Raw genomic sequence first — 10,000 nt, forward strand, 5'->3', positions numbered from 1 at the left:
ATATATATTATATATATATTTTTATATATATATATATATAAAATATATATAAAAAACATATATGTGTATATACATATATATATATATATATAATATATATATAATAATATATATAATATATATAAATATATAATATATATATATATATATATATAAATATATATATTATATATATAATAATATATATATAATATATATATTTATAATATAATAATAATATAATATATATATATATATATATATATATATATATATATATATATATATATATATATATATATATATATATATATATATATATATAAAGGCCCCAGAAATTGAGGATTTCTGGCCCCTGGTACCAGCGCCCAGACCCACACGCTGGACATGGTACAGTGATGCGGGTAATGCAGCCAAGGAGATCGCCCACATACTCGTTAGCACTCGTTGGAGGATCCTTCAGAATTGCGGGGTGTACAGGAGTGCTGAGTTCTTGGTACTGACCACAGATTGGTTGTGGCTACCCTCCGGGTCCACTTCAAAACTCCACAGGGGTCAATTGATCCCCCTAGGGTGTTTCATTTGGACAAGCTGAAGGAGGGGGGTGTCCCCGCGGGTTTGCTGAGGCATTCTCTGATCGTTTCGCAATGCTTGACAGTCTGACAGACCCTGTTCTTCTGTGGGATACATTTAAGCGTAAAACGCTTGATGCAGCTCAAGATACGATTGGTGTACGCCCGAGAGCAGTACAGAATTCCATCTCGCAGGAGACACTGGAAGCCACAGATGCATGTCGTGCGGCTCGTCTGACAGGGGATCGGGAATTGCACCGTGCTCATGTGCGCAAAACTCGGTCTCAGGTAAGAGGAGACAAGGAACAGTTTATTAGTAGTCTTATGGAGGTCGAAGGCCATTTCTTAGTATATGACCTTCGTCCTGCATACCAAGCTCTGAGAAAGCTGAACTCCAAGCCCTCTTCATAGGTGACAGCAGTTCGCTTAGTAAGTGGCCAGATCGTCTCAGATCCTGTTGAGGTGCAGGAGCATTGGGCTGAGTATTTTAAGCAGTTGTACCAGGTTGACACATCAACAGTTAACTTGGATGAGTGTCGAGATCCTGCGTCCGGATCCACCCATCAGTGAGGACCCTCCCTCCCTAACTAAAGTTAGGGGGGCGATTTCCAAGCTGAAGAGTGGTAAAAACAGCGGGTATCTGCGGCATATCAGCTGAACTGTGAAAGGCTGGTGGTGAACCTATGGCACGGGGGTTACATGCTGTCCTAGCTGCCATCTGGCGGTCGGGTTCCGTTCCTCCTGACCTGTTGAGGGGTGGGTCCTCCCTCTCAGGAAGGGAAAGGGGGGCCCCTTGGGACTGCAGCAATCACCGAGGCATCACACTGCTCAGTATACCAGGCAAGGTTCTCGCCCACATCCTTCTGAGACGTATCAGAGACCATCTACTGAGGCACCAGAGACTGGAGCAATCCGGATTCACTCCGGGGAAGTCCACAATAGACCGTATCCTCGCGCTTCGAGTCATTGTAGAGCGCCGTCGTGAGTTCGGGCTTGGGCTGTTTGCAGCCTACATCGCCCCCAAGAAGGCGTTCGATACGGTGCATCGGGAGTTACTTTGGGAGATCCCCGAGACTGAGAGGAATTCCAACAAGGGTTATTGGACTAATAGCGTCTGTATACTGGTACTGAAAGTGCTGTAAAGTGTAGTGGGGGCCTGTCGAGTCTCTTTCCTGTTATTCCAGGAGTGAGGCAAGGCTGTGTCCTTGTACCAACTCTTTTCAACACTTGCATGGACTGGATACGGGGGAGAGCTACTGTTCAAAGTCATTGTGGAGCAACACTGGGCAATATCAAAGGGTTTCAGACGTTGATTTTGCCAATGTGTTGCCATTCTATCTGTCGGAAACCCTAAAGGCCTCTCGATGCATTTCAATGAAAGAAGCCCGGGGCTGGGTTCCGGGCCCCAAAAACCAAAAATCCAGGAATTTGGGGGCTTGTTAGGAGAGCCTGTTCAGTCGGTACGTGCTTGCGGCGAGGACATTGAAGTCACAGAGAGCTTTATATACCTTGGGAGTGTAGTTCATAACTCTGGGCTGTAGACCATGAAGCCAGCAGACGGATTGGCCTGGCAGCAAGGGTCGTGAACTCTCTCAATAAGAGTATTTGGAGATGCTGATACCTCTACAGAAGTTCCAAGCTATGAGTTTTCAAGGCCCTGATAATACCAGTTTTACTATATGGTAGTGAAACCTGGACATTATCCTGTGCCATGGAGGCTTGTCTTGAACCCTTTTTTAAAAATAGGTCCTTGCGCCAGATCATGGGGTACTGTTGGCGGGACCATGCGCCCAAAACCCAAAGGTTGCACCGTGAGACTGGCACAGGACCTGTTAATTGCACAATCCATGATCGCCAACTCAGGCTATACGGCCACCTGGCTTGCTTTCCTCAGGATGATCCTCCCCCTCAGGTCGTCTCTGTTCGAGACAACCCTGGGGGGAGGAGGCCTATGGGCCGCCTGAGGAAGTCGTGGCTTGGGCAGATCGACAAAACCTGCCGTAAAGAAATAGAGATGGGCCGAGTCCCCGCCTGGCGTCTAGCCATGAGGGATCCTCGTAGGAAGAAGCGAAGGGGGGATGCGGCTATGCCCCCCCCTCGGGGTCAGCCCCCTTGATGATATATATATATAATATATATATATATATATATATTATTTTTTATATATATATATATATATATATATATATATATATATATATATATACATATATATGCATACACACACACACACGCACATATATATATGCATATATATATGCATATACATATACATACATATATATATTTTTATACATTATATATATAATATATATATTTTATATATATATATATATATATATATATATATATATATATATATATATTTTGTTACACACACACACACACACACACACACACACACACCCCCCACAAAAATATATATATATATATATATATATATATATATATATATATAATATATGTATATATACATATATGTTTATGTATGTATATATATGTATATATTTATATATATATATATATAAAATATATATATATATATAAACATATTTATATATATACACAGTAAAACCCTCGTTTTTCGCGGGGCTTACGTTCCAAAAAAAACCCGTGATAGGCGAAATCCGTGAAGTAGTAACCTTTTTCTTTTTTTACAATTATTATACAATTAAATACTCTACAATACATTGAAACCAAAAGGGCAAAAACCCCTTTTTTTTGGGCCAAGCATTTGTTTAACAAGTAAAAGTACTGTATAAACGTTTTTTACAAATAACTACTGTACTGTAAAAAAAATAATTCTAATCATCAATCGAGCTGGGTTTTTGAGAAAATTTGCAAACTTTGCAGGGAGAACGCGAAAGGTGAACCGCGTTATAGCGAGGGTTCACTGTTTTATATATATATATATATATATAAAATATATATATATAATATAAATAAATAAATAAATATATATATAAAAATATAAAAATAAATATATAATATATATATAAATATATATATATATTTTATATATATATATATATATATATATATATATATATATATATATATATATATTTTTGTGTGTGTATGTATGTATGTATGTATTATATATATATATATATAGATAGATAGATTGATATAGATAGATAGACATATATAGCCTTGTGTGAAAAAGGGAGCAGCGCTGCATAAGTCTTCCCTGCCAGTGCATAACCTCTCCATCATCGAGTTTTTTGCAGTGCCTTCTTGTGGCCCCCTATGGAAACTGGAACCTTGCGGTCCCAGGCTGGACTGTAAGTGATCTCGGAGCAGCAGGAGGCCCCAGAGGTACAGGGTCATGGCCCACCGGTGTGTGGACACGCCCTGGCCTTGTACTAACTCCTTCCCCCAAGCCCCCTGGGGTTAATGAGAGACTCGGGGGAGGTGGGCCTTGCCAGTCCTCCTCCCCCCCGAGATAACCCATCAGCAATGTCACAGATAATTGGAAATGCTGGGGGGGGGGGGAAATGTCTCTCCTACCCAGCGAGAGAGGCGGGCTGTAGGCACCGATGGGAGGGCGGCTGCTGGGGAGCAGGATGAAAACGGGAGCTCCTCGTCCCGCCTGCGTTCTGGCAGCCGCCAGCCTGATATGAATCTTGTGGGGCAAAGCCTTAGGGAAATCCACAGTTAGATGATGGGGCCCCCCAGCCTGCCCCCTTTTTTGTGGGGCAGGGGTCGGCAGGGGGTGGCAGAGGTGGTATCCACCCGAGTGACTGCCCAAGGGTTAACCTCAGGCGGGAAGTCAGGGTGGGGCTTGGAACATCGGGCCCCATGACTCAGGAGCTGATGCCCCGGGGGGGGAGAATAGCCTCCTTTTCCGGGACTTTGCTAGGTCCTAGAAATTGAGGATTTCTGGCTCCTGGTATCAGCGCCCCCCCCCACATTGTTCGGCATATACAGCGATGCGGGTAATACCGCCAAGGAGATCGACCAAATTCTCGTTAGCACTCGTTAGAGGATCCTCCAGAATTACAGGGTGTATAGGAGTGCCGAGTTTTGTGGTACTAACCAAAGATTAGTTGTGGCTACATTCCAGGTTCACTTCAAAACTCCCAGCGGTCCAATGGGCCGCTGTGGTGTTTCATTTGGACAGGCTGAAGGAGAGGGAGTGTGTTTGGGGGTTTGCTGAGACAATCTCTGATCGATTCACAGTGCTCGACAGTCTGACGGACCCTGTACTATTGTGGGATGCCTTCAAGCGCGAAACGCTTGATGCACCCCAAGAATCGATTGGAGAACGCCTGAAGGCAAGACAAAATTTCATCTCTCAGGAGACAATGGAAGCCACAGATGCTTGTCGTGCGGCTCATCTGGCATGGGATGGGGATCTGCACTGTTCTCATTTGCGCAAAATTTGGTCTCTGCTAAGAAGCGACAAGGAACAGTTCATTAGGAGCCTTTCTGAGCAGGCCATTTCTTAATAAATGACCTTCGTCCTGCATAGCAAGCCCTAAGAAAACTGAATTCCAAGGCCTCTTCACAGGTGACTGCAGTTCGCTTAGTAGGTGGCTAGATCGTCTCAGATCCTGTTGCGGTGCAGGAACGTTGAGTATTTTGAGCTGCTGTATCAGGTTGACCCTCCAATAGTTAACTTGGATGCGGGTACTGCCGTGATTCCGCTCCCGGGGCCCACCTATTAGCAAGGACCCCCCCCCCCTAACTTAAGTTGGGGGTCGATCTCCAAGCTGAAGAGTGGAAAAAGCACTGGTATTTGCGGCATCCCAGCTGAATTGGTAAAGGCTGGTGGTTAACCTATGGCACGGGGGTTACATGCTGTCCTGGGTCCGGATTCACTAACGTACTTACGATGGTAAAATCACTGGTAACTATAGTTACCATGGTAACCAGACAGCGGTGGCATTCACTAACAACTTGCCATCGATTTACCATGGTAAATTTTACCAGTGGTCAGAGCACTGGTAACTTCTGAGAAGACGATGTCATCATGTGTTATCTCGTAAAAAAAAATCAATATTTAATCAAAGTTTTAGGTTTGTTTTTGCACCTGATAAAACTAATATCGCAATACGGACATAGTAAAGAAATGTAAATTTCACATGAAACTAGCAAGAATAAAATGCACGCAAATTCTCGTATAATTATAGGCCTATATTATACTAGAATGCATGGAATCGACAGATACGTGAACTCTTAAAGAATTCTTCTCTGACATAATTATTAAATATGATAGAAAAACTATCTTGCTGATATATAAACTGGCAATAACACCGCTAAATGAGTATAGGAATTTCTGTGTCTGTCGCCATTTTGACAATAAACTCCAAAGTGCATGGGCAAGAATAAGCTTGAAATATTTCCTTTTGACGACAGATAGCGATTACTAAAGATTTTCCCCCGGGGTTTTTTTGCTTAACAATGATGAAAAATAGATACATAAATAAATAGTTTTGACTAATATTACTAATTATTAATAATAATTTTTATTAATAATATATCAATAAAAGTGTTTGTATTGGTTCTTATCTATACAGTAAATATATACCCCACATGATAGATATGATAAAATAAATATATCATTTTTTTTTTTTCATGTGCTTAAATACAGCTGTGAAATCTCGGTGTATAGTTCTGTTTTTCATGTAACGTGATTGGCCGCGGCCGCCCCCAAGAGCCCAGAGGTCAAGCAACTGGCCCGGTCGCCTCCCGAGGTCGTCGCCCCAGAGCTGCGTCTTGGTTCCTTTGGCGGACTTTTGCGGTTGCCTGCCTGCATCTTCTGGTCGCCGGATCGGCAGGTCGTTCGCCTTGCTCTCTGAGGTCTTGCGGCGACACTTCTGAAGGTCGTGATTTTTCTCGCGTCGTAACACGAGGCTCACGTTCCGCGCGTCGTGCGTGGAACCAAGGAGCAGTTCCCCACGGATTACGCGAGGGAAACTCATGTAACTTCACGTCTAGCGGTTGTCATAAAAATGTTCAGACACGGATAATGTTCCAAATGATTCGCGGTGATTGCAGGTCGCGGAGGCGTTGCAGTGTGAACTTTCGCTTGCACTGTGGTTACGTTCTGGCGTCCAGTGGAAATTTCCCGGGAAAATTTCCGCGTTCGCCTCGAGTCTTTCGGAGGACAAGAAGCTAAACTGCGGCCTCTCATTGCGGGGAAATGATACTCATCGTCGGGTGTTTACAACATCGTCATTTTGTACGAAAGAGGAGACAGGAGTGATTTCCTTCCTGGCGCGATTTCTGGTGAAACATATGTATATCCCGTCGTGTGAGTGCGGAAGGTCGAAGGCGAAGGAAAAACCTTAGTTATCAGGTTTAAAAAAAAAAAAGAAAGAGAAATAAGCAGTTTAAAACATTTTTTTCAGCTGATAGTTCTAAATGTATCAGATTTAGAGACGAGACAGGAAGAAAAGAAGACGCTGCTGCGGCGTTTTCCTTCATCACTCCCACGCAGCCCCACACTCACCCTCCATGACGGTGTACTTCGCGGCCTTCTCCTCCTGAATCTGGTACTCGGGCCTGATGCCCAGATGCGACGGGAACTCCTTGACGGAGTGGCCTTCGTGGACCGGGAATTCCCCTCCTGCAGGACCCGGATGGAGGCCCGGGGAGGGCGGCCGCCGTGCACCAGAGGACGCCGAGGCCGCCGTCTCCCCGGCGCCGCGGGGGCCGCCCGTGGCCGCGGGGCCCCGGGGGGCCCTCGGCGGCGCGTCCGGCTCGGCGCGCTGCCCCTGCTGGTACAGCCACAACACCGAGCCGAAGGCGGCGTCGTCGTCGTCGTCCGCTGCGCGAGTCCTCCTTGACCTGTTGACCCTGGGCGAGGTCACGAGATACAAAACGAGGTCAGCAACTTAATGAGATTGAAAAATGTTTTAGCCTGCAGTCATGTTGAAACAACAGGATTGGATTGTTATCATTATGATGTGCAGTATGAACGAATGAATAAACTGTTTATTTATTACTATAAAATATTTATTTCATTACACCGGAGGGGCTCTTCTTCTGATAACAAACAGCATGAAATAGCCGAGAAAAGTCGAAAGGGAGAGCAGCGATTTCCGGCCTTACTTCTTGACGTAGACATTGTCCATGATGAAATCCTCGAAGGCGATCTGCCCCATCACCTCCTGGTCCTCGCTGCCGCTCACGCCCGCGCCCCGGCAGGCGCAGCAGGAGGGCGTGGGCGGCGCCTGGCACGACTCTTCGCCCCCCTCCGGCCCGCCTTTTGGGCCCCCCTCGTCGCGCACGTCCTCCTTCGCCCCCGGGCGTCTTCCCCCGGGCGAGGCTGCCCTTTCCCTCGGCCTCCGCCAGCGCCAGCATCTTGCGTCGATGTACTCACGGGCTGAGGGGCAGCGGCGGGGAGGGGGGGTGGGGCGGGGGGGAGTGGGGACGGGTAGGGGAGGAGGTGGGGGTTGGCGGGGGTGGGTGGGGATGGGGGGGGTGAATGGGGGCGGGAAGGAGGTAATGGTGATAGGAAAAAAATTTTTAAAAAAAGAAAGCATAAAGATTGTGATGGTGGTGATGATAAGGATAAACATAATAACAATAGAATTATATTACCAAAAACTAGAATATGATAATGTTGGTAATGATAACAATAACTGTGATAATCACTGATAATAGCAACAACGATGGCAGTGATAATAACAAAAACAACAAGGATAAATGTAACAAAAAAGTGTAGTTCCGGGGGGAAACAAAAAAACAGTACAGAAAACACAACATAATAATAATAAAAAAAAAAAAAAAAAAAAAAAAAAAAAAAAAAAAAAAAAAAAAAAAAAAATCACTCTCTGGCCCTGCAGAAGTTGAGGTCCGGGGGGATCCTGGGGGTGTCCGGCAGGAGCTGCAGCGAGACGAGGTAGTGGGCGACCCTCCCGTTGGGCCTCCGGGGGGGGCGCCACTCCAGAGCCACCGTCGAGCTGTTCCTCGGGACCCACTCGAGGCCCACGGGCTCGGTCGGGTCTGGGGGGGGGAGGGGGGGGGGGGTGAGAGGTTAGTGGTGGTGGGGGGGGGGCGAGGGGGGGGAGAGTGAGAGGGAGGGGGTGAGAGAGGGTTGTTGGTAGGGGGGGCTAGAGAGGGGAGGGATTGTTAGTGATTGTAGGTGGTTGCTGGAGACTGTTAGTGATGGTTAAAGGATGTTATTTGTTTTCAGTGGTTGATCCTGTTTGTTGGCGGTTATTATTAGTGGTTGATGCTTGATATTAGCTGTTAGTGGCAACAGTCATGCTGGTACGAGGAAGGCTATGGTGACGATGGCAGTGTTGTATAAAGGAAATAAATAAAGGACGATGGAGATGGTGAGGATGGTGAAAGTCAGTCTCCGGGGGAAAATTAGAAGAGGAGGAATAAAGACAATGCCAAAGATGATGCTACAGAAGATATAGGCGTTTGGTTTCTGGGGCAATGAAAATATTGGTAATGCTGTGTTAGTTTTTATGACAGTGATACAGTTTGAAATAATTATATGCCTGCAAGATGATAATCATAATAGCAAGCATAATAAAAACTGGAGTATATTGTTAAATGATGATAGTGAATGTTTAATCTAAAGATACCTGCTAGAATTACTTAGTATTATGGTCATGAATAGAAGAACATCTTGTAAAACGCCAGAAATTGCGTTGTCTTTTTTATAATGATAATGACAATTTTTTTTGTTCTTCCCAAAGGCTAAGTGAAGAAATTTGAATATACGGGGGAAAAATTACTGTTTTGGGAATATGCTGAAATCGCTCATTTTTTACGAAATAAAACACTATAAATATGCACACACACACACACAAAACACACACACACACACACACACACACACACACACACACACACACACACACACACACACACACACACACACACACACACACACACACAATACAACGGAAACCAAGGAACCGCTCAAAATTCCCCTCCTTGTCAGAGACCTGTATCACCGCCCGCGCGACGCCTTGGCCTGCGCGCCCCTTTCTTTTTGAACTCGTGGAACACAAAACAGCTGTTTCGTCTAATAAGAGCGCTGGCTTGTACGCTCGCTCGCATTCTCTCTCCTCTCCTCGGATTTTATCTTTGTCTTCTGTTTTTTTTCTTTTTCCCCTTTCCCCTTTCTCATTCATTCATACATTTATTGTCTGTCTGTCTGTCTCTCTCTTTATCCCTCCCTCCATCGTTCTCCTTCCTCTTTTTTTAATTATCTATCTATCCATTTGTCTATTCATCTCCCCCTACCTCTTTTTCTCTCTATAGATTCCTTTATATAGTTTCCTCCTTTTCTCCCCTCTCTTACTCCCCCTTTGCCCCCTTTCCCCTCTCGCTCTTTCCCCTTCCCTTCCCTCTCTCTCCTTTCCCCTTTTCCCCCTTTCTCGCCCTCTCTCATTCCCTTCTTTCCTCTCCTCTCTCTCCTTCCCATACCTCCCTCCTTCACGTCCCTCTCTCTCCCGCCCCTCTCCTCTTCCCATCCT

Source organism: Penaeus vannamei, chromosome 20 (assembly GCF_042767895.1).
Source record: "Penaeus vannamei isolate JL-2024 chromosome 20, ASM4276789v1, whole genome shotgun sequence".
Classification (NCBI taxonomy): Eukaryota; Metazoa; Arthropoda; class Malacostraca; order Decapoda; family Penaeidae; genus Penaeus; species Penaeus vannamei.